The sequence below is a fragment of the Pleurodeles waltl genome, unplaced genomic scaffold (assembly GCF_031143425.1).
Source record: "Pleurodeles waltl isolate 20211129_DDA unplaced genomic scaffold, aPleWal1.hap1.20221129 scaffold_91, whole genome shotgun sequence".
Lineage (NCBI taxonomy): Eukaryota > Metazoa > Chordata > Amphibia > Caudata > Salamandridae > Pleurodeles > Pleurodeles waltl.
The window spans coordinates 1822422-1845700 of NW_027150403.1; the positions used below are offsets into that span (position 1 = coordinate 1822422).

Below are 23279 nucleotides of genomic sequence, written 5' to 3' on the forward strand. Positions count from 1 at the left end.
ATTTTAGGGGAAAACAATCAAATCCTGCTCAAAATACACAACCCCTCAACATTTCTCATTCCACTCGAAGCATTGTTGCGCAAAACATATTTTTTGCCTCAGGCGAAAAATGGATTACAATGCCTTGGCTTCCTTCCTGCTTGCTCTCAGTGCGCCCTGTGTGATGATTTCACAGGCTTGCGTTCCTGGCATTTAGGCATCAGATATTTGTCTGTCTCTGCCCGCAGCTGTGACTTTTCAGGACGTCTGAGTGTATGCATGCTGGCTGACACCGCTGCAATTTTCACACTTACCCCTCGCATTCTGAGCAACTGCTGATCAAGTATAGATGAAATCGGGCAAACATATGAGGGGAACTGTGCTCCTTCAGTCAAGCCAGCAAGCTTGTTTCTGTAGTGTAGTGGTTATCACATTTGCCTCACACGCAAAAGGTCCCCGGTTCAACACTGGGCAGCAGTAGCTTTTGTGTTTGCTCACTAAAACCTCAGTCTCTCTCAATGCAAACTTAGACAGAAATGACCTTTAAAAACTTGTGACCTGTGTAAAATGTGCTTTACTATTGCAGGACGATAAAAAGTTATCTGCATCCCTCGGTGGTCGTGCATGTGCCTTGTTTCTTGTTCTGTTTTTTTTTCTTTTTCTTGGCCATGTTATATTGTGGGGCCTTTAAAGCTGTGACTTTGATAGGAACATTGCAAGCGGCAGCATCAACAAGTGCAGACTGAAGAGTCAGACCTGCACAATGTTTTGGCTGTCAGGATGGCCGAGTGGTCTAAGGTGTCAGACTCAAGAGAGCTTGATCTTCAGTGAAGCTGAGCCTTCGGGTCTCTTCATGGAGGCGTGGGTTCAAATCCCACTCCTAACAGGTGTGTTTTCTTACCTTAAATCTTGCTCTGCTTGCACAGCCAGCTCCTCACACCACTATCTTTGGAAGGTGCTGTGGCATGTGAGGAGAAATCCACCAACCCATCGGCTGGGCCCTCAATCAAAATTCTGTGTATTACTGGAGGGGGCATCTCAGGCACACCTTCTGTTAGAGCTGCACTTTATGACAGTAACTACCATGCTGGTTTCTACTTAAGCAGTTGATTCTATCGTTTGAAGTGAGTCTCTCCTGCCACCTTTTTGGGCAAAGAAGACACTGCCCCTGCAACAACACAGGCAGACAAGCTCAAACTGGGTTTCTTGGTTAGGTGGGCGGAGCATATTGGCAATGGTGCCTCCTCGTGACTTGCAATTTACATGAAGAAGACAGAGAGGCAGCTGGGAGTAGGCAGTACCCATGAACCCCTGAACACTGTCTTGCGACTTGCACACAATTCTGAAATGAGGCGGGGGAAAGGAGGTGATTTCCCCATCAAGGGCCATTCCGGGAAATCAGCCACCCCGCGTCTCCCAGGTGAGTGTTTCAGGCCTATGAGCCACTACTATAAATCTCGGCTGATAGAACCTGATCGAGCGCTGAGCGAGCAAGTGTGCTTGAATCCAAGAGGCATGCTTCTCTGGCTCAAGAGCTAGCAGGCCCTTCAGTGCTTCTGGTCTGGAAGTCTAAGGTGCAAGGGTCCAGGACTTGCAGAGGGTTACAACTACCAGAAAGGGTCTGCTTTTCACATCAGTGTCCTAGTTCAGCTCACTGGCACAGGGCATCTTGACTACCTCTTTTCTTGCTAGAGACAAACAAAAAATCCTTGACAGAAAACATCAATTGCTATGGCACGCTTAGAGAGAGAGCCTCCAAATGGCCCTGCTTTCCTGAAAGACGCTTCAGAAGATGTTTCAAATGCCTCTGCAGCAGCAGTCTAGTTGGTGTAGGGGTATGATTCTCGCTTCGGGTGTGAGAGGACCTTGGTTCAAATCCCGGACAAACCCTTACCTTTATAGGTTCAGTCTGTGTTTTAAACAGGAGTATTTCTGCTTTTCACTCTTGTAAGATGTCATGTTGCAATGCAATACATGCTTTATACCTGCGTTGAGACGGTTCAGCATCATGAAGGTATGCGAGATTTCTTTGCAACTGCTTTTCTGTGCTGGAGCAACAGTGCTCATAGGAACATTAAATGCACAGTGCTTCTCCATGGTAATTTCGGGTCCAGTTCTGAAATCACCTCTTGGAATGAAAGTGATGCCAGTTCCTTTCTTCCAAGGCAAGAGATCGTGTTCCGGAAGGCTCAGCTTTGAGTGTCATGAACATTGGCCCTCAGTCCTTGCATCCCAGTCCAATGCAGAGCCACATAAAGCAAGCAGGTGTGTCTGTTTCCATAGTGTGGTAGTTCCAGTACAATGCATAGCCACATGAAGCAAACCGGCAAGTGTGTCTGTTTGTGTAGTGTTTATCATGCGCACCTCACATGCAAAAGGTCCCTGGTTCGAAGCCAAGCAAAAACAGCAAGTCGCTGGGCTTTTTCCCAGTATTTGCATTTCCTGACTCAGCTGACAGGCAAGCTGAGATAAAAGAGACTGTGTCTATCCCTCACCATCGTGAGGTACTACGCTCCTGGGGCATCTGTCACAGCTCACCAAGAGGAGTTGCGCCAGGTTACGTCAGTCAGTTGCTCACTGTTTGACCTTTGCATTGAAGCCTGAGCCTACCGCATTCAAGCCAGCCAAGGAAGGAAGGTATGAGAGCGAAAATAGCTTTCCTGCCCTCACCAAGAACACACACCTTGAGCAAATAAGGTGCCAGACTTACAAGGCCCAATCGCCAACGGAGCATCACTTTTAGTGACGCCCCGGTGGCACTATGCACTGCGCGGTATTTACAAGATGGCGTTCAGCCACTTTTTGTGGCTTAACACCACCTTGTAAATACGGCACCTTAGCATTCAGCGCTTTCCCTGGAAGGGGCGTGCAATGGGTGTTGCTGTGAGTGTGCCACAGCAACACCATAGCATTTTGATGCTGCTCCAGATTTAGGAGTTGTCGTAAATCTGCGTCAGCGCCAAAATCCAACGCCATCCCAGAGGTATCGTTAGAGTGGCGCACTGAGGAGAAATGTTTTCATTTCTCCTTGTTTTTTCTCTTTCTATGTGTGCTGCATTCTGCAGCACACATAGAAGTAAGAGCAAATCACCATTGAAGATTTTTCTTTTGGCCAGGAAGGTGTCCCTTCCTGCACAAAAACAATTTCCCCCTCAACGCAGTCATCCTTGTACCATGGTGCAAGAACGGCTGCGTTGGCGCTCAGCAGCTAATTTAGAGCTGGCGCAGGGGGAAGCACAGGGGTGCGCTGTATTCTACTAAATACGGCGCTTCCCTGCATTTTGAAAATGACGGAGCGTGGTGCTTGCAAATTTGGCACAGCGTCGCGCTCAGTCATTTTCTTGTAAATCTGGGACAAAATGTCTAAAGGATAGAGGCTTTTTATGTCATGTTCGATGACGACCATGCAAATGACTCTAGTCATACTGCAGAAGAGAGCACCATGTGGTGTTTCTTGCTTTGGGATGTAGTCTCCCACTCTCTGCCACCAACCCTCGGAGCAGGGTGGGAGCCGTAGCGCTTCTGTGCCCAGGCTCGTTGGTCTAGTGGTATGATTCTCGCTTCGTGTGCAAGAGGTCCCAGGTTCAAATCCCAGACAAGCCCATTTTAGCGGAAAACAATCAAATCCTGCTCAAAATACACAACCCCTCAACATTTCTCATTCCACTCGAAGCATTGTTGCGCAAAACATATTTTTTGCCTCAGGCGAAAAATGGATTACAATGCCTTGGCTTCCTTCCTGCTTGCTCTCAGTGCGCCCTGTGTGATGATTTCACAGACTTGCGTTCCTGGCATTTATGCATCAGATATTTGTCTGTCTCTGCCCGCAGCTGTGACTTTTCAGGACGTCTGAGTGTATGCATGCTGGCTGACACCGCTGCAATTTTCACACTTACCCCTCGCATTCTGAGCAACTGCTGATCAAGTATAGAGGAAATCGGGCAAACATATGAGGGGAACTGTGCTCCTTCAGTCAATCCAGCAAGCTTGTTTCTGTAGTGTAGTGGTTATCACATTTGCCTCACATGCAAAAGGTCCCCGGTTCGACACTGGGCAGCAGTAGCTTTTGTGTTTGCTCACTAAAACCTCAGTCTCTCTCAATGCACACTTAGACAGAAATGACCTTTAAAAACTTGTGACCTGTGTAAAATGTGCTTTACTATTGCAGGACGATAAAAAGTTATCTGCATCCCTCGGTGGTCGTGCATGTGCCTTGTTTCTTGTTCTGTTTTTTTTTTTTTTCTTGGCCATGTTATATTGTGGGGCCTTTAAAGCTGTGACTTTGATAGGAACATTGCAAGCGGCAGCATCAACAAGTGCAGACTGAAGAGTCAGACCTGCACAATGTTTTGGCTGTCAGGATGGCCGAGTGGTCTAAGGTGCCAGACTCAAGAGAGCTTGATCTTCAGTGAAGCTGAGCCTTCTGGTCTCTTCATGGAGGCGTGGGTTCAAATCCCACTCCTAACAGGTGTGTTTTCTTACCTTAAATCTTGCTCTGCTTGCACAGCCAGCTCCTCACACCACTATCTTTGGAAGCTGCTGTGGCATGTTAGGAGAAATCCACCAACCCATCGGCTGGGCCCTCAATCAAAATTCTGTGTATTACTGGAAGGGGCATCTCAGGCACACCTTCTGTTAGAGCTGCACTTTATGACAGTAACTACCATGCTGGTTTCTACTTAAGCAGTTGATTCTATCGTTTGAAGTGAGTCTCTCCTGCCACCTTTTGGGCAAAAAGACACTGCCCCTGCAACAACACAGGCAGACAAACTCAAACTGGGTTTCTTGGTTAGGTGGGCGGAGCATATTGGCAATGGTGCCTCCTCGTGACTTGCAATTTACATGAAGAAGACAGAGAGGCAGCTGGGAGTAGGCAGTACCCATGAACCCCTGAACACTGTCTTGCGACTTGCACAGTTCTGAAATGAGGCGGGGGAAAGGAGGTGATTTCCCCATCAAGGGCCATTCCGGGAAATCAGCCACCCCGCGTCTCCCAGGTGAGTGTTTCAGGCCTATGAGCCACTACTATAAATCTCGCCTGATCAAGCGCTGAGTGAGCAAGTGTGCTTGAATCCAAGAGGCATGCTTCTCTGGCTCAAGAGCTAGCAGGCCCTTCAGTGCTTCTGGTCTGGAAGTCTAAGGTGCAAGGGTCCAGGACTTGCAGAGGGTTACAACTACCAGAAAGGGTCTGCTTTTCACATCAGTGCCCTAGTTCAGCTCACTGGCACAGGGCGTCTTGACTACCTCTTTCCTTGCTAGAGACAAACAAAAAATCCTTGACAGAAAACATCAATTGCTATGGCACGCTTAGAGAGAGAGCCTCCAAATGGCCCTGCTTTCCTGTAAGACGCTTCAGAAGATGTTTCAAATGCCTCTGCAGCAGCAGTCTAGTTGGTGTAGAGGTATGATTCTCGCTTCGGGTGTGAGAGGACCTTGGTTCAATCCCAGACAAACCCTTACCTCTATAGGTTCAGTCTTTGTTTTAAACAGGAGTATTTCTGCTTTTCACTCTTGTAAGATGTCATGTTGCAATGCAATACATGCTTTATACCTGCGTTGAGACGGTTCAGCATCATGAAGGTATGCGAGATTTCTTTGCAACTGCTTTTCTGTGCTGGAGCAGCAGTGCTCATAGGAACATTAAATGCACAGTGCTTCTCCATGGTAATTTCGGGTCCAGTTCTGAAATCACCTCTTGGAATGAAAGTGATGCCAGTTCCTTTCTTCCAAGGCAAGAGATCGTGTTCCGGAAGGCTCAGCTTTGAGCGTCATGAACATTGGCCCTCAGTCCTTGCATCCCAGTCCAATGCAGAGCCACATAAAGCAAGCAGGTGTGTCTGTTTCCATAGTGTGGTGGTTCCAGTACAATGCATAGCCACATGAAGCAAAGCGGCAAGTGTGTCTGTTTGTGTCGTTTAGTGGTTATCATGCGCACCTCACATGCAAAAGGTCCCTGGTTCGAAGCCAAGCAAATACAGCAAGTCGCTTGGCTTTTTCCCAGTATTTGCATTTCCTGACTCAGCTGACAGGCAAGCTGAGATAAAAGAGACTGTGTCTATCCCTCACCATCGTGAGGTACTATGCTCCTGGGGCATCTGTCACAACTCACCAAGAGGAGTTGCGCCAGCTTACGTCAGTCAGTTGCTCACTGTTTGACCTTTGCATTGAAGCCTGAGCCTACTGCATTCAAGCCAGCCAAGGAAGGAAGGTATGAGAGCGAAAATAGCTTTCCTGCCCTCACCAAGAACACACACCTTGAGCAAATAAAGTGCCAGACTTACAAGGCCCAATCGCCAACGGAGCATCACTTTTAGTGACGCCCCGGTGGCACTATGCACTGCGCGGTATATACAAGATGGTGTTCAGCCACTTTTTGTGGCTTAACACCACCTTGTAAATACGGCACCTTAGCATTCAGCGCTTTCCCTGGAAGGGGCGTGCAATGGGTGTTGCTGTGAGTGTGCCACAGCAACACCATAGCATTTTAATGCTGCTCCAGATTTAGGAGTTGTCATAAATCTGCATCAGCGCCAAAATCCAACGCCATCCCAGGGGTATCGTTAGAGTGGCGCACTGAGGATAAATGTTTTCATTTCTCCTTGTTTTTTCTCTTTCTATGTGTGCTGCATTCTGCAGCACACATAGAAGTAAGAGCAAATCACCATTGAAGATTTTTCTTTTGGCCAGGAAGGTGTCCCTTCCTGCACAAAAACAATTTCCCCCTCAACGCAGTCATCCTTGTACCATGGTGCAAGAACGGCTGCGTTGGCGCTCAGCAGCTAATTTAGAGCTGGCGCAGGGGGAAGCACAGGGGTGCGCTGTGTTCTACTAAATACGGCGCTTCCCTGCATTTTGAAAATGACGGAGCGTGGGGCTTGCAAATTTGGCACAGCGTCGCGCTCAGTCATTTTCTTGTAAATCTGGGACAAAATGTCTAAAGGATAAAGGCTTTTTATGTCATGTTCGATGTCGACCATGCAAATGACTCTAGTCATACTGCAGAAGAGAGCACCATGAGCGTTTCTTGCTTTGGGATGTAGTCTCCCACTCTCTGCCACCAACCCTCGGAGCAGGGTGGGAGCCGTAGCACTTCTGTGCCCAGGCTCGTTGGTCTAGGGGTATGATTCTCGCTTCGGGTGCAAGAGGTCCCGGGTTCAAATCCCGGACGAGCCCATTTTAGCGGAAAACAATCAAATCCTGCTCAAAATACACAACCCCTCAACATTTCTCATTCCACTCGAAGCATTGTTGCGCAAAACATATTTTTTGCCTCAGGCGAAAAATGGATTACAATGCCTTGGCTTCCTTCCTGCTTGCTCTCAGTGCGCCCTGTGTGATGATTTCACAGGCTTGCGTTCCTGGCATTTAGGCATCAGATATTTGTCTGTCTCTGCCCGCAGCTGTGACTTTTCAGGACGTCTGAGTGTATGCATGCTGGCTGACACCGCTGCAATTTTCACACTTACCCCTCGCATTCTGAGCAACTGCTGATCAAGTATAGAGGAAATCGGGCAAACATATGAGTGGAACTGTGCTCCTTCAGTCAAGCCAGCAAGCTTGCTTCTGTAGTGTAGTGGTTATCACATTTGCCTCACACGCAAAAGCTCCCCGGTTCGACACTGGGCAGCAGTAGCTTTTGTGTTTGCTCACTAAAACCTCAGTCTCTCTCAATGCACACTTAGACAGAAATGACCTTTAAAAACTTGTGACCTGTGTAAAATGTGCTTTACTATTGCAGGACGATAAAAAGTTATCTGCATCCCTCGGTGGTCGTGCATGTGCCTTGTTTCTTGTTCTGTTTTTTTTTTTTTTCTTGGCCATGTTATATTGTGGGGCCTTTAAAGCTGTGACTTTGATAGGAACATTGCAAGCGGCAGCATCAACAAGTGCAGACTGAAGAGTCAGACCTGCACAATGTTTTGGCTGTCAGGATGGCCGAGTGGTCTAAGGAGCCAGACTCAAGAGAGCTTGATCTTCAGTGAAGCTGAGCCTTCTGGTCTCTTCATGGAGGCGTGGGTTCAAATCCCACTCCTAACAGGTGTGTTTTCTTACCTTAAATCTTGCTCTGCTTGCACAGCCAGCTCCTCACACCACTATCTTTGGAAGCTGCTGTGGCATGTGAGGAGAAATCCACCAACCCATCGGCTGGGCCCTCAATCAAAATTCTGTGTATTACTGGAAGGGGCATCTCAGGCACACCTTCTGTTAGAGCGGCACTTTATGACAGTAACTACCATGCTGGTTTCTACTTAAGCAGTTGATTCTATCGTTTGAAGTGAGTCTCTCCTGCCACCTTTTGGGCAAAGAAGACACTGCCCCTGCAACAACACAGGCAGACAAGCTCAAACTGGGTTTCTTGGTTAGGTGGGCGGAGCATATTGGCAATGGTGCCTCCTCGTGACTTGCAATTTACATGAAGAAGACAGAGAGGCAGCTGGGAGTAGGCAGTACCCATGAACCCCTGAACACTGTCTTGCGACTTGCACACAATTCTGAAATGAGGCGGGGGAAAGGAGGTGATTTCCCCATCAAGGGCCATTCCGGGAAATCAGCCACCCCGCGTCTCCCAGGTGAGTGTTTCAGGCCTATGAGCCACTACTATAAATCTCGCCTGATCTCTCCTGATCGAGCGCTGAGCGAGCAAGTGTGCTTGAATCCAAGAGGCATGCTTCTCTGGCTCAAGAGCTAGCAGGCCCTTCAGTGCTTCTGGTCTGGAAGTCTAAGGTGCAAGGGTCCAGGACTTGCAGAGGGTTACAACTACCAGAAAGGGTCTGCTTTTCACATCAATGCCCTAGTTCAGCTCACTGGCACAGGGCATCTTGACTACCTCTTTCCTTGCTAGAGACAAAACAAAAAATCCTTGACAGAAAACATCAATTGCTATGGCACGCTTAGAGAGAGAGCCTCCAAATGGCCCTGCTTTCCTGAAAGACGCTTCAGAAGATGTTTCAAATGCCTCTGCAGCAGCAGTCTAGTTGGTGTAGGGGTATGATTCTCGCTTCGGGTGTGAGAGGACCTCGGTTCAAATCCCAGACAATCCCTTACCTTTATAGGTTCAGTCTGTGTTTTAAACAGGAGTATTTCTGCTTTTCACTCTTGTAAGATGTCATGTTGCAATGCAATACATGCTTTATACCTGCGTTGAGACGGTTCAGCATCATGAAGGTATGCAAGATTTCTTTGCAACTGCTTTTCTGTGCTGGAGCAGCAGTGCTCATAGGAACATTAAATGCACAGTGCTTCTCCATGGTAATTTCGGGTCCAGTTCTGAAATCACCTCTTGGAATGAAAGTGATGCCAGTTCCTTTCTTCCAAGGCAAGAGATCGTGTTCCGGAAGGCTCAGCTTTGAGCGTCATGAACATTGGCCCTCAGTCCTTGCATCCCAGTCCAATGCAGAGCCACATAAAGCAAGCAGGTGTGTCTGTTTCCATAGTGTGGTGGTTCCAGTACAATGCATAGCCACATGAAGCAAACCGGCAAGTGTGTCTGTTTGTGTAGTGTAGTGGTTATCATGCGCACCTCACATGCAAAAGGTCCCTGGTTCGAAGCCAAGCAAAAACAGCAAGTCGCTGGGCTTTTTCCCAGTATTTGCATTTCCTGACTCAGCTGACAGGCAAGCTGAGATAAAAGAGACTGTGTCTATCCCTCACCATCGTGAGGTACTACGCTCCTGGGGCATCTGTCACAGCTCACCAAGAGGAGTTGCGCCAGCTTACGTCAGTCAGTTGCTTACTGTTTGACCTTTGCATTGAAGCCTGAGCCTACCGCATTCAAGCCAGCCAAGGAAGGAAGGTATGAGAGCGAAAATAGCTTTCCTGCCCTCACCAAGAACACACACCTTGAGCAAATAAGGTGCCAGACTTACAAGGCCCAATCGCCAACGGAGCATCACTTTTAGTGACGCCCCGGTGGCACTATGCACTGCGCGGTATTTACAAGATGGCGTTCAGCCACTTTTTGTGGCTTAACACCACCTTGTAAATACGGCACCTTAGCATTCAGCGCTTTCCCTGGAATGGGCGTGCAATGGGTGTTGCTGTGAGTGTGCCACAGCAACACCATAGCATTTTGATGCTGTGCCAGATTTAGGAGTTGTCGTAAATCTGCGTCAGCGCCAAAATCCAACGCCATCCCAGGGGTATCGTTAGAGTGGCGCACTGAGGAGAAATGTTTTCATTTCTCCTCGTTTTTTCTCTTTCTATGTGTGCTGCATTCTGCAGCACACATAGAAGTAAGAGCAAATCACCATTGAAGATTTTTCTTTGGGCCAGGAAGGTGTCCCTTCCTGCACAAAAACAATTTCCCCCTCAACGCAGTCATCCTTGTACCATGGTGCAAGAACGGCTGCGTTGGCGCTCAGCAGCTAATTTAGAGCTGGCGCAGGGGGAAGCACAGGAGTGCGCTGTATTGTACTAAATACGGCGCTTCCCTGCATTTTGAAAATGACGGAGCGTGGGGCTTGCAAATTTGGCACAGCGTCGCGCTCAGTCATTTTCTTGTAAATCTGGGACAAAATGTCTAAAGGATAGAGGCTTTTTATGTCATGTTCGATGACGACCATGCAAATGACTCTAGTCATACTGCAGAAGAGAGCACCATGTGGCGTTTCTTGCTTTGGGATGTAGTCTCCCACTCTCTGCCACCAACCCTCGGAGCAGGGTGGGAGCCGTAGCACTTCTGTGCCCAGGCTCGTTGGTCTAGGGCTATGATTCTCGCTTTGGGTGCGAGAGGTCCCGGGTTCAAATCCCAGACGAGCCCATTTTAGCGGAAAACAATCAAATCCTGCTCAAAATACACAACCCCTCAACATTTCTCATTCCACTCGAAGCATTGTTGCGCAAAACATATTTTTTGCCTCAGGCGAAAAATGGATTACAATGCCTTGGCTTCCTTCCTGCTTGCTCTCAGTGCGCCCTGTGTGATGATTTCACAGGCTTGCATTCCTGGCATTTAGGCATCAGATATTTGTCTGTCTCTGCCCGCAGCTGTGACTTTTCAGGACGTCTGAGTGTATGCATGCTGGCTGACACCGCTGCAATTTTCACACTTACCCCTCGCATTCTGAGCAACTGCTGATCAAGTATAGAGGAAATCGGGCAAACATATGAGGGGAACTGTGCTCCTTCAGTCAAGCCAGCAAGCTTGTTTCTGTAGTGTAGTGGTTGTCACATTTGCCTCACACGCAAAAGGTCCCCGGTTCGACACTGGGCAGCAGTAGCTTTTGTGTTTGCTCACTAAAACCTCAGTCTCTCTCAATGCACACTTAGACAGAAATGACCTTTAAAAACTTGTGACCTGTGTAAAATGTGCTTTACTATTGCAGGACGATAAAAAGTTAGCTGCATCCCTCGGTGGTCGTGCATGTGCCTTGTTTCTTGTTCTGTTTTTTTTTTTTTTCTTGGCCATGTTATATTGTGGGGCCTTTAAAGCTGTGACTTTGATAGGAACATTGCAAGCGGCAGCATCAACAAGTGCAGACTGAAGAGTCAGACCTGCACAATGTTTTGGCTGTCAGGGTGGCCGAGTGGTCTAAGGTGCCAGACTCAAGAGAGCTTGATCTTCAGTGGAGCTGAGCCTTCTGGTCTCTTCATGGAGGTGTGGGTTCAAATCCCACTCCTAACAGGTGTGTTTTCTTACCTTAAATCTTGCTCTGCTTGCACAGCCAGCTCCTCACACCACTATCTTTGGAAGCTGCTGTGGCATGTGAGGAGAAATCCACCAACCCATCGGCTGGGCCCTCAATCAAAATTCTGTGTATTACTGGAAGGGGCATCTCAGGCACACCTTCTGTTAGAGCTGCACTTTATGACAGTAACTACCATGCTGGTTTCTACTTAAGCAGTTGATTCTATCGTTTGAAGTGAGTCTCTCCTGCCACCTTTTGGGCAAAGAAGACACTGCCCCTGCAACAACACAGGCAGACAAGCTCAAACTGGGTTTCTTGGTTAGGTGGGCGGAGCATATTGGCAATGGTGCCTCCTCGTGACTTGCAATTTACATGAAGAAGACAGAGAGGCAGCTGGGAGTAGGCAGTACCCATGAACCCCTGAACACTGTCTTGCGACTTGCACACAATTCTGAAATGAGGCGGGGGAAAGGAGGTGATTTCCCCATCAAGGGCCATTCCGGGAAATCAGCCACCCCGCGTCTCCCAGGTGAGTGTTTCAGGCCTATGAGACACTACTATCAATCTCACCTGATCGAGCCTGATCAAGCGCTGAGTGAGCAAGTGTGCTTGAATCCAAGAGGCATGCTTCTCTGGTTCAAGAGCTAGCAGGCCCTTCAGTGCTTCTGGTCTGGAAGTCTAAGGTGCAAGGGTCCAGGACTTGCAGAGGGTTACAACTACCAGAAAGGGTCTGCTTTTCACATCAGTGCCCTAGTTCAGCTCACTGGCACAGGGCATCTTGACTACCTCTTTCCTTGCTAGAGACAAACAAAAAATCCTTGACAGAAAACATCAATTGCTATGGCACGCTTAGAGAGAGAGCTTCCGAATGGCCCTGCTTTTCTGAAAGACGCTTCAGAAGATGTTTCAAATGCCTCTGGAGCAGCAGTCTAGTTGGTATAGGGGTATGATTCTCGCTTCGGGTGTGAGAGGACCTTGGTTCAAATCCCAGACAAACCCTTACCTTTATAGGTTCAGTCTGTGTTTTAAGCAGGAGTATTTCTGCTTTTCACTCTTGTAAGATGTCATGTTGCAATGCAATACATGCTTTATACCTGCGTTGAGACGGTTCAGCATCATGAAGGTATGCGAGATTTATTGGCAACTGCTTTTCTGTGCTGGAGTAGCAGTGCTCATAGGAACATTAAATGCACAGTGCTTCTCCATGGTAATTTCGGGTCCAGTTCTGAAATCACCTCTTGGAATGAAAGTGATGCCAGTTCCTTTCTTCCAAGGCAAGAGATCGTGTTCCGGAAGGCTCAGCTTTGAGCGTCATGAACATTGGCCCTCAGTCCTTGCATCCCAGTCCAATGCAGAGCCACATAAAGCAAGCAGGTGTGTCTGTTTCCATAGTGTGGTGGTTCCAGTACAATGCATAGCCACATGAAGCAAACCGGCAAGTGTGTCTGTTTGTGTAGTGTAGTGGTTATCATGCGCACCTCACATGCAAAAGGTCCCTGGTTCGAAGCCAAGCAAAAACAGCAAGTCGCTGGGCTTTTTCCCAGTATTTGCATTTCCTGACTCAGCTGACAGGCAAGCTGAGATAAAAGAGACTGTGTCTATCCCTCACCATCGTGAGGTACTACGCTCCTGGGGCATCTGTCACAGCTCACCAAGAGGAGTTGCGCCAGCTCACGTCAGTCAGTTGCTCACTGTTTGACCTTTGCATTGAAGCCTGAGCCTACCGCATTCAAGCCAGCCAAGGAAGGAAGGTATGAGAGCGAAAATAGCTTTCCTGCCCTCACCAAGAACACACACCTTGAGCAAATAAGGTGCCAGACTTACAAGGCCCAATCGCCAACGGAGCATCACTTTTAGTGACGCCCCGGTGGCACTATGCACTGCGCGGTATTTACAAGATGGCGTTCAGCCACTTTTTGTGGCTTAACACCACCTTGTAAATACGGCACCGTAGGATTCAGCGCTTCCCCGGACGGGGCGTGCAATGGGTGTTGCTGTGAGTGTGCCACAGCAACACCATAGCATTTTCATGCTGCTCCAGATTTAGGAGTTGTCGTAAATCTGCGTCAGCGCCAAAATCCAACGCCATCCCAGGGGTATCGTTAGAGTGGCGCACTGAGGAGAAATGTTTTCATTTCTCCTCGTTTTTTGTCTTTCTATGTGTGCTGCATTCTGCAGCACACATAGAAGTAAGAGCAAATCACCATTGAAGATTTTTCTTTTGGCCAGGAAGGTGTCCCTTCCTGCACAAAAACAATTTCCCCCTCAACGCAGTCATCCTTGTACCATGGTGCAAGAACGGCTGCGTTGGCGCTCAGCAGCTAATTTAGAGCTGGCGCAGGGGGAAGCACAGGGGTGCGCTGTATTCTACTAAATACGGCGCTTCCCTGCATTTTGAAAATGACGGAGCGTGGGGCTTGCAAATTTGGCACAGCGTCGCGCTCAGTCATTTTCTTGTAAATGTGGGACAAAATGTCTAAAGGATAGAGGCTTTTTATGTCATGTTCGATAATGACCATGCAAATGACTCTAGTCATACTGCAGAAGAGAGCACCATGTGGCGTTTCTTGCTTTGGGATGTAGTCTCCCACTCTCTGCCACCAACCCTCGGAGCAGGGTGGGAGCCGTAGCGCTTCTGTGCCCAGGCTCGTTGGTCTAGGGGTATGATTCTCGCTTCGGGTGCGAGAGGTCCCGGGTTCAAATCCCAGACGAGCCCATTTTAGCGGAAAACAATCAAATCCTGCTCAAAATACACAACCCCTCAACATTTCTCATTCCACTCGAAGCATTGTTGCGCAAAACATATTTTTTGCCTCAGGCGAAAAATGGATTACAATGCCTTGGCTTCCTTCCTGCTTGCTCTCAGTGCGCCCTGTGTGATGATTTCACAGGCTTGCGTTCCTGGCATTTAGGCATCAGATATTTGTCTGTCTCTGCCCGCAGCTGTGACTTTTCAGGACGTCTGAGTGTATGCATGCTGGCTGACACCGCTGCAATTTTCACACTTACCCCTCGCATTCTGAGCAACTGCTGATCAAGTATAGAGGAAATCGGGCAAACATATGAGTGGAACTGTGCTCCTTCAGTCAAGCCAGCAAGCTTGTTTCTGTAGAGTAGTGGTTATCACATTTGCCTCACACGCAAAAGGTCCCCGGTTCGACACTGGGCAGCAGAAGCTTTTGTGTTTGCTCACTAAAACCTCAGTCTCTCTCAATGCACACTTAGACAGAAATGACCTTTAAAAACTTGTGACCTGTGTAAAATGTGCTTTACTATTGCAGGACGATAAAAAGTTATCTGCATCCCTCGGTGGTCGTGCATGTGCCTTGTTTCTTGTTCTTTTTTTTTTTTTTTTCTTGGCCATGTTATATTGTGGGGCCTTTAAAGCTGTGACTTTGATAGGAACATTGCAAGCGGCAGCATCAACAAGTGCAGACTGAAGAGTCCGACCTGCACATTGTTTTGGCTGTCAGGATGGCCGAGTGGTCTAAGGCGCCAGACTCAAGAGAGCTTGATCTTCAGTGAAGCTGAGCCTTCTGGTCTCTTCATGGAGGCGTGGGTTCAAATCCCACTTCTGACAGGTGTATTTTCTTCCCTTAAATCTTGCTCTGCTTGCAGAGCCAGCTCCTCACACCACTATCTTTGGAAGCTGCTGTGGCATGTGAGGAGAAATCCACCAACCCATCGGCTGGGCCCTCAATCAAAATTCTGTGTATTACTGGAAGGGGCGTCTCAGGCACACCTTCTGTTAGAGCTGCACTTTATGACAGTAACTACCATGCTGGTTTCTACTTAAGCAGTTGATTCTATCGTTTGAAGTGAGGCTCTCCTGCCACCTTTTGGGCAAAGAAGACACTGCCCCTGCAACAACACAGGCAGACAAGCTCAAACTAGGTTTCTTGGTAAGGTGGGCGGAGCATATTGGCAATGGTGCCTCCTCGTGACTTGCAATTTACATGAAGAAGACAGAGAGGCAGCTGGGAGTAGGCAGTACCCATGAACCCCTGAACACTGTCTTGCGACTAGCACACAATTCTGAAATGAGGCGGGGGAAAGGTGGTGATTTCCCCATCAAGGGCCATTCCGGGAAATCAGCCACCCTGCGTCTCCAAGGTGAGTGTTTCAGGCCTATGAGCCACTAATATAAATCTCGCCTGATCAAGCCTGATCGAGCGCTGATCGAGCAAGTGTGCTTGAATCCAAGAGGCATGCTCCTCTGGCTCAAGAGCTAGAAGGCCCTTCAGTGCTTCTGGTTGGGAAGTCTAAGGTGCAAGGGTCCATGACTTGCAGCGGGTTACAACTACCAGAAAGGGTCTGCTTTTCACATCAGTGCCCTAGTTCAGCTCACTGGCACAGGGCATTTTGACTACCTCTTGCCTTGCTAGAGACAAACAAAAAATCCTTGACATAAAACATCAATTGCTATGGCACGCTTAGAGAGAGAGAGCCTCCAAATGGCCCTGCTTTTCGGAAAGACGCTTCAGAAGATGTTTCAAATGACTATGCAGCGGCAGTCTAGTTGGTATAGGGGTATGATTCTCGCTTCGGGTGTGAGAGGACCTCGGTTCAAATCTCAGACAAACCCCTACCTTTATAGGTTCAGTCTGTGTTTTAAACAGGAGTATTTCTGCTTTTCACTCTTGTAAGATGTCATTTTGCAATGCAATACATGCTTTATACTGGCGTCGAGACGGTTCAGCATCATGAAGGTATGCAAGATTTCTTTGCAACTGCTTTTCTGTGCTGGAGCAGCAGTGCTCGTAGGAACATTAAATGCACAGTGTTTCTCCATGGTAATTTCGGGTCCAGTTCTGAAATCACCTCTTGGAATGAAAGTGATCCCAGTTCCTTTCTTCCAAGGGAAGAGATCGTGTTCCGGAAGGCTCAGCTTTGAGCGTCATGAACATTGGCCCTCATCCTTGCATCCCAGTCCAATGCATAGCCACATAAAGCAAGCAGGTGTGTCTGTTTCCATAGTGTGGTGGTTCCAGTACAATGCATAGCCACATGAAGCAAGCCGGCAAGTGTGTCTGTTTGTGTAGTGTAGTGGTTATCATGCGCACCTCACATGCGAAAGGTCCCTGGTTCGAGTCGCTGGGCTTTTTCACAGTATCTGCATTTCCTGCCTCACCTGACAGGCAAGCTGAGATAAAAGAGACTGTGTCTATCCCTCACCATCGTGAGGTACTACGCTCCTGGGGCATCTGTCACAGCTCACCAAGAGGAGTTGCGCCAGCTTACGGCAGTCAGTTGCTCACTGTTTGACCTTTGCAATGAAGCCTGAGCCTACAGCATTCAAGCCAGCCAAGGAAGGAAGGTACGAGAGCGAAAATAGCTTTCCTGCCCTCACCAAGAACACACACCTTGAGCAAATAAAGTGCCAGACTTACAAGGCCCTATCGCCACCGGAGCATCACTTTAAGTGACGCCCCGGTGGCACTATGCACTGCGCGGTATTTACAAGATGGCGTTCAGCCACTTTTTGTGGCTTAACACCACCTTGTAAATACGCCCCCTTAGCACGCAGCGCGTTCCCTGGAAGGGGCGTGCAATGGGTGTTGTTGGGAGTGTGCCACAGCAACACCATAGCATTTTGATGCTGCTCCAGATTTAGGAGTTGGCGTAAATCTGCGTCAGCGCCAAAATCCAACACCATCCCAGGGGTGTCGTTAGAGTGGCGCACTGAGAAATGTTTTCATTTCTCCTTGTTTTTGCTCTTTCTATGTGTGATGCATTCTGCAGCACACATAGAAGTAAGAGCAAATCACCATTGAAGATTTTTTTTTTGGGCAGGAAGGTGTCCCTTCCTGCACAAAAACAATTTCCCCCTCAACGTAGTCATCCTTGTACCATGGTGCAAGAACGGCTGCATTGGCGCTCAGCAGCTAATTTAGAGCTGGCGCAGGGGGAAGCACAGGGGTGCGCTGTATTCTACTAAATACGGCGCTTCCCTGCATTTTGAAAATGACGGCGCGTGGGGCTTGCAAATTTGGCACAGCGTCGCGCTTAGTCATTTTCTTGTAAATCTGGGCCAAAATGTCTAAAGGATAGAGGCTTTTTATGTCATGTTCGATGAAGACCATGCAAATGACTCTAGTCGTACTGCAGAAGAGAGCACCATGTGCAGTTTCTTGCTTTGGGATGTAGTCTCCCACTCTCTGTCACCAAACCTCCGAGCAGGGTCGGAGCCGTTGCATTTCAGTGCCCAGGCTCGTTGGTCTAGGGGTATGATTCTCGCTCAGAGTGCGAGAGGTCCCGGGTTCAAATCCCGGACGAGCCCATTTTAGCGGAAAACAATCAAATCCTGCTCAAAATACACAACCCGTCAACATTTCTCATTCCACTCGAAGCATTGTTGCGCAAAACATATTTTTTGCCTCAGGTGAAAAATGGATTACAATGCCTTGGCTTCCTTCCTGCTTGCTCTCAGTGCGCCCTGTGTGATGATTTCACAGGCTCTCCTTCCTGGCATTTAGGCATCAGATATTTGTCTGTCTCTGCCCGCAGCTGTGGGATTTTTCAGGACGTCTGAGTGTATGCATGCTGGCTGACACCGCTGCAATTTTCACACTTACCCCTCGCATTCCGATCAACTGCTGATAAAGTATAGAGGAAATCGTGCAAACATATGAGGGGAACTGTGCTCCTTCAGTCAAACCAGCAAGCTTGTTTCTGTAGTGTAGTGGTTATCACGTTTGCCTCACACGCAAAAGGTCCTCGGTTTGAGACCGGGCAGAAACACTTGGAAGCAGCAGCTTTTGTGTTTGCTCCCTAAAACCTCAGTCTCTCTCAATGCACACTTAGACAGAAATGACCTTTAAAAACTTGTGACCTGTGTAAAACGTGCTTTACTATTGCAGGACGCTAAAAAGTTATCTGCATCCCTCGGTGGTCGTGCATGTGCATTGTTTCTTGTTCGTTTTTTTTTTTTTTTTCTTGCCCATGTTATATTGTGGGGCCTTTAAAGCTGTGACTTTGATAGGAAAATTGCAAGCGGCAAAATCAACAAGTGCAGACTGAAGAGTCCGACCTGCACACTGTTTTGGCTGTCAGGATGGCTGAGTGGTCTAAGGCGCCAGACTCAAGAGAGCTTGATCTTCAGTGAAGCTGAGCCTTCTGGTCTCTTCATGGAGGCGTGGGTTCAAATCCCACTTCTGACAGGTGTATTTTCTTCCCTTAAATCTTGCTCTGCTTGCAGAGCCAGCTCCTCACACCACTATCTTTGGAAGCTGCTGTGGCATGTGAGGAGAATTCCACCAACCCATCGGCTGGGCCCTCTATCAAAATTCTGTGTATTACTGGAAGGGGCGTCTCAGGCACACCTTCTGTTAGAGCTGCACTTTATGACAGTAACTACCATGCTGGTTTCTACTTAAGCAGTTGATTCTATTGTTTGAAGTGAGGCTCTCCTGCCACCTTTTGGGCAAAGAAGACACTGCCCCTGCAACAACACAGGCAGACAAGCTCAAACTAGGTTTCTTGGTTAGGTGGGCGGAGCATATAGGCAATGGTCCCTCCTCGTGACTTGCAATTTACATGAAGAAGACAGAGAGGCAGCTGGGAGTAGGCAGTACCCATGAACCCCTGAACACTGTCTTGCGACTAGCACACAATTCTGAAATGAGGCGGGGGAAAGGAGGTGATTTCCCCATCAAGGGCCATTCCGGGAAATCAGCCACCCTGCGTCTCCCAGGTGAGTGTTTCAGGCCTATGAGCCACTAATATAAATCTCGCCTGATCGAGCGCTGATCGAGCAAGTGTGCTTGAATCCAAGAGGCGTGCTCCTCTGGCTCAAGAGCTAGCAGGCCCTTCAGTGCTTCTGGTTTGGAAGTCTAAGGTGCAAGGGTCCATGACTTGCAGCGGGTTACAACTACCAGAAAGGGTCTGCTTTTCACATCAGTGTCCTAGTTCAGCTCTCTGGCACAGGGCATTTTGACTACCTCTTGCCTTGCTAGAGTCAAACAAAAAATCCTTGACAGAAAACATCAATTGCTATGGCACGCTTAGAGAGAGAGAGCCTCCAAATGGCCCTGCTTTTCGGAAAGACGCTTCAGAAGATGTTTCAAATGACTATGCAGTGGCAGTCTAGTTGGTATAGGGGTATGATTCTCGCTTCGGGTGTGAGAGGACCTCGGTTCAAATCCCAGACAAACCCCTACCTTTATAGGTTCAGTCTGTGTTTTAAACAGGAGTATTTCTGCTTTTCACTCTTGTAAGATGTCATGTTGCAATGCAGTACATGCTTTATACTGGCGTCGAGACGGTTCAGCATCATGAAGGTATGCGAGATTTCTTTGCAACTGCTTTTCTGTGCTGGAGCAGCAGTGCTCGTAGGAACATTAAATGCACAGTGCTTCTCCATGGTAATTTCGGGTCCAGTTCTGAAATCACCTCTTGGAATGAAAGTGATCCCAGTTCCTTTCTTCCAAGGGAAGAGATCGTGTTCCGGAAGGCTCAGCTTTGAGCGTCATGAACATTGGCCCTCATCCTTGCATCCCAGTCCAATGCATAGCCACATAAAGCAAGCAGGTGTGTCTGTTTCCATAGTGTGGTGGTTCCAGTACAATGCATAGCCACATGAAGCAAGCCGGCAAGTGTGTCTGTTTGTGTAGTGTAGTGGTTATCATGCGCACCTCACATGCGAAAGGTCCCTGGTTCGAGTCGCTGGGCTTTTTCACAGTATTTGCATTTCCTGCCTCACCTGACAGGCAAGCTGAGATAAAAGAGACTGTGTCTATCCCTCACCATCGTGAGGTACTACGCTCCTGGGGCATCTGTCACAGCTCACCAAGAGGAGTTGCGCCAGCTTACGGCAGTCAGTTGCTCACTGTTTGACCTTTGCAATGAAGCCTGAGCCTACAGCATTCAAGCCAGCCAAGGAAGGAAGGTACGAGAGCGAAAATAGCTTTCCTGCCCTCACCAAGAACACACACCTTGAGCAAATAAAGTGCCAGACTTACAAGGCCCTATCGCCACCGGAGCATCACTTTTAGTGACGCCCCGGTGGCACTATGCACTGCGCGGTATTTACAAGATGGCGTTCAGCCACTTTTTGTGGCTTAACACCACCTTGTAAATACGGCCCCTTAGCACGCAGCGCGTTCCCTGGAAGGGGCGTGCAATGGGTGTTGTTGGGAGTGTGCCACAGCAACACCATAGCATTTTGATGCTGCTCCAGATTTAGGAGTTGGCGTAAATCTGCGTTAGCGCCAAAATCCAACGCCATCCCAGGGGTGTCGTTAGAGTGGCGCACTCAGGAGAAATGTTTTCATTTCTCCTTGTTTTTGCTCTTTCTATGTGTGATGCATTCTGCAGCACACATAGAAGTAAGAGCAAATCACCATTGAAGATTTTTTTTTTGGGCAGGAAGGTGTCCCTTCCTGCACAAAAACAATTTCCCCCTCAACGCAGTCATCCTTGTACCATGGTGCAAGAACGGCTGCATTGGCGCTCAGCAGCTAATTTAGAGCTGGCGCAGGGGGAAGCACAGGGGTGCGCTGTATTCTACTAAATACGGCGCTTCCCTGCATTTTGAAAATGACGGCGCGTGGGGCTTGCAAATTTGGCACAGCGTCGCACTTAGTCATTTTCTTGTAAATCTGGGCCAAAATGTCTAAAGGATAGAGGCTTTTTATGTCATGTTCGATGAAGACCATGCAAATGACTCTAGTCGTACTGCAGAAGAGAGCACCATGTGCAGTTTCTTGCTTTGGGATGTAGTCTCCCACTCTCTGTCACCAAACCTCCGAGCAGGGTCGGAGCCGTTGCATTTCTGTGCCAAGGCTCGTTGGTCTAGGGGTATGATTCTCACTTAGGGTGCGAGAGGTCCCGGGTTCAAATCCCCGATGAGCCCATTTTAGTGGAAAACAATCAAATCCTGCTCAAAATACACAACCCCTCAACATTTCTCATTCCACTCGAAGCATTGTTGCGCAAAACATATTTTTTGCCTCAGGCGAAAAATGGATTACAATGCCTTGGCTTCCTTCCTGCTTGCTCTCAGTGCGCCCTGTGTGATGATTTCACAGGCTCTCTTTCCTGGCATTTAGGCATCAGATATTTGTCTGTCTCTGCCCGCAGCTGTGGGATTTTTCAGGACGTCTGAGTGTATGCATGCTGGCTGACACCGCTGCAATTTTCCCACTTACCCCTCGCATTCCGAGCAACTGCTGATAAAGTATAGAGGAAATCGTGCAAACATATGAGGGGAACTGTGCTCCTTCAGTCAAACCAGCAAGCTTGTTTCTGTAGTGTAGTGGCTATCACGTTCGCCTCAAACGCGAAAGGTCCCCGGTTCGAGACCGGGCAGAAACACTTGGAAGCAGCAGCTTTTGTGTTTGCTCCCTAAAACCTCAGTCTCTCTCAATGCACACTTAGACAGAAATGACCTTTAAAAACTTGTGACCTGTGTAAAACGTGCTTTACTATTGAAGGACGCTAAAAAGTTATCTGCATCCCTCGGTGGTCGTGCATGTGCATTGTTTCTTGTTCTGTTTTTTTTTTTTTTTCTTGGCCATGTTATATTGTGGGGCCTTTAAAGCTGTGACTTTGATAGGAACATTGCAAGCGGCAAAATCAACAAGTGCAGACTGAAGAGTCCGACCTGCACACTGTTTTGGCTGTCAGGATGGCCGAGTGGTCTAAGGCGCCAGACTCAAGAGAGCTTGATCTTCAGTGAAGCTGAGCCTTCTGGTCTCTTCATGGAGGCGTGGGTTCAAATCCCACTTCTGACAGGTGTATTTTCTTCCCTTAAATCTTGCTCTGCTTGCAGAGCCAGCTCCTCACACCACTATCTTTGGAAGCTGCTGTGGCATGTGAGGAGAAATCCACCAACCCATCGGCTGGGCCCTCAATCAAAATTCTGTGTATTACTGGAAGGGGCGTCTCAGGCACACCTTCTGTTAGAGCTGCACTTTATGACAGTAACTACCATGCTGGTTTCTACTTAAGCAGTTGATTCTATCGTTTGAAGTGAGGCTCTCCTGCCACCTTTTGGGCAAAGAAGACACTGCCCCTGCAACAACACAGGCAGACAAGCTCAAACTAGGTTTCTTGGTAAGGTGGGCGGAGCATATTGGCAATGGTGCCTCCTTGTGACTTGCAATTTACATGAAGAAGACAGAGAGGCAGCTGGGAGTAGGCAGTACCCATGAACCCCTGAACACTGTCTTGCGACTAGCACACAATTCTGAAATGAGGCGGGGGAAAGGAGGTGATTTCCCCATCAAGGGCCATTCCGGGAAATCAGCCACCCTGCGTCTCCCAGGTGAGTGTTTCAGGCCTATGAGCCACTAATATAAATCTCGCCTGATCGAGCGCTGATCGAGCAAGTGTGCTTGAATCCAAGAGGCATGCTCCTCTGGCTCAAGAGCTAGCAGGCCCTTCAGTGCTTCTGGTTGGGAAGTCTAAGGTGCAAGGGTCCATGACTTGCAGCGGGTTACAACTACCAGAAAGGGTCTGCTTTTCACATCAGTGCCCTAGTTCAGCTTACTGGCAAAGGGCATTTTGACTACCTCTTGCCTTGCTAGAGACAAACAAAAAATCCTTGACAGAAAACATCAATTGCTATGGCACGCTTAGAGAGAGAGAGCCTCCAAATGGCCATGCTTTTCAGAAAGACGCTTCAGAAGATGTTTCAAATGACTATGCAGCGGCAGTCTAGTTGGTATAGGG

The 23279-nt window shown here is 48.3% G+C and overlaps 7 non-coding genes across 7 annotated transcripts; all 7 read left to right on the forward strand.

The window, feature by feature from the left end:
* Window positions 1–7080: 7080 nt before the first annotated feature.
* On the forward strand, window positions 7081–7152 carry TRNAP-CGG (transfer RNA proline (anticodon CGG)). The gene has a single exon. It is a non-coding gene; the product is annotated as a tRNA-Pro (tRNA).
* A 7098-nt stretch (window positions 7153–14250) lies between these two features.
* On the forward strand, window positions 14251–14322 carry TRNAP-CGG (transfer RNA proline (anticodon CGG)). The gene has a single exon. It is a non-coding gene; the product is annotated as a tRNA-Pro (tRNA).
* Window positions 14323–15074: 752 nt separating this feature from the next.
* TRNAL-CAA (transfer RNA leucine (anticodon CAA)) lies at window positions 15075–15186 on the forward strand. Its single transcript has 2 exons — window positions 15075–15112; window positions 15141–15186. It is a non-coding gene; the product is annotated as a tRNA-Leu (tRNA).
* A 2628-nt stretch (window positions 15187–17814) lies between these two features.
* On the forward strand, window positions 17815–17886 carry TRNAS-AGA (transfer RNA serine (anticodon AGA)). Its single transcript has one exon. It is a non-coding gene; the product is annotated as a tRNA-Ser (tRNA).
* A 388-nt stretch (window positions 17887–18274) lies between these two features.
* On the forward strand, window positions 18275–18347 carry TRNAV-CAC (transfer RNA valine (anticodon CAC)). The gene has a single exon. It is a non-coding gene; the product is annotated as a tRNA-Val (tRNA).
* Window positions 18348–21847: 3500 nt separating this feature from the next.
* Window positions 21848–21920, forward strand: TRNAL-CAA (transfer RNA leucine (anticodon CAA)). Its single transcript has one exon. It is a non-coding gene; the product is annotated as a tRNA-Leu (tRNA).
* Window positions 21921–22227: 307 nt separating this feature from the next.
* On the forward strand, window positions 22228–22339 carry TRNAL-CAA (transfer RNA leucine (anticodon CAA)). Its single transcript has 2 exons — window positions 22228–22265; window positions 22294–22339. It is a non-coding gene; the product is annotated as a tRNA-Leu (tRNA).
* The last annotated feature ends 940 nt before the right edge of the window (window positions 22340–23279 follow it).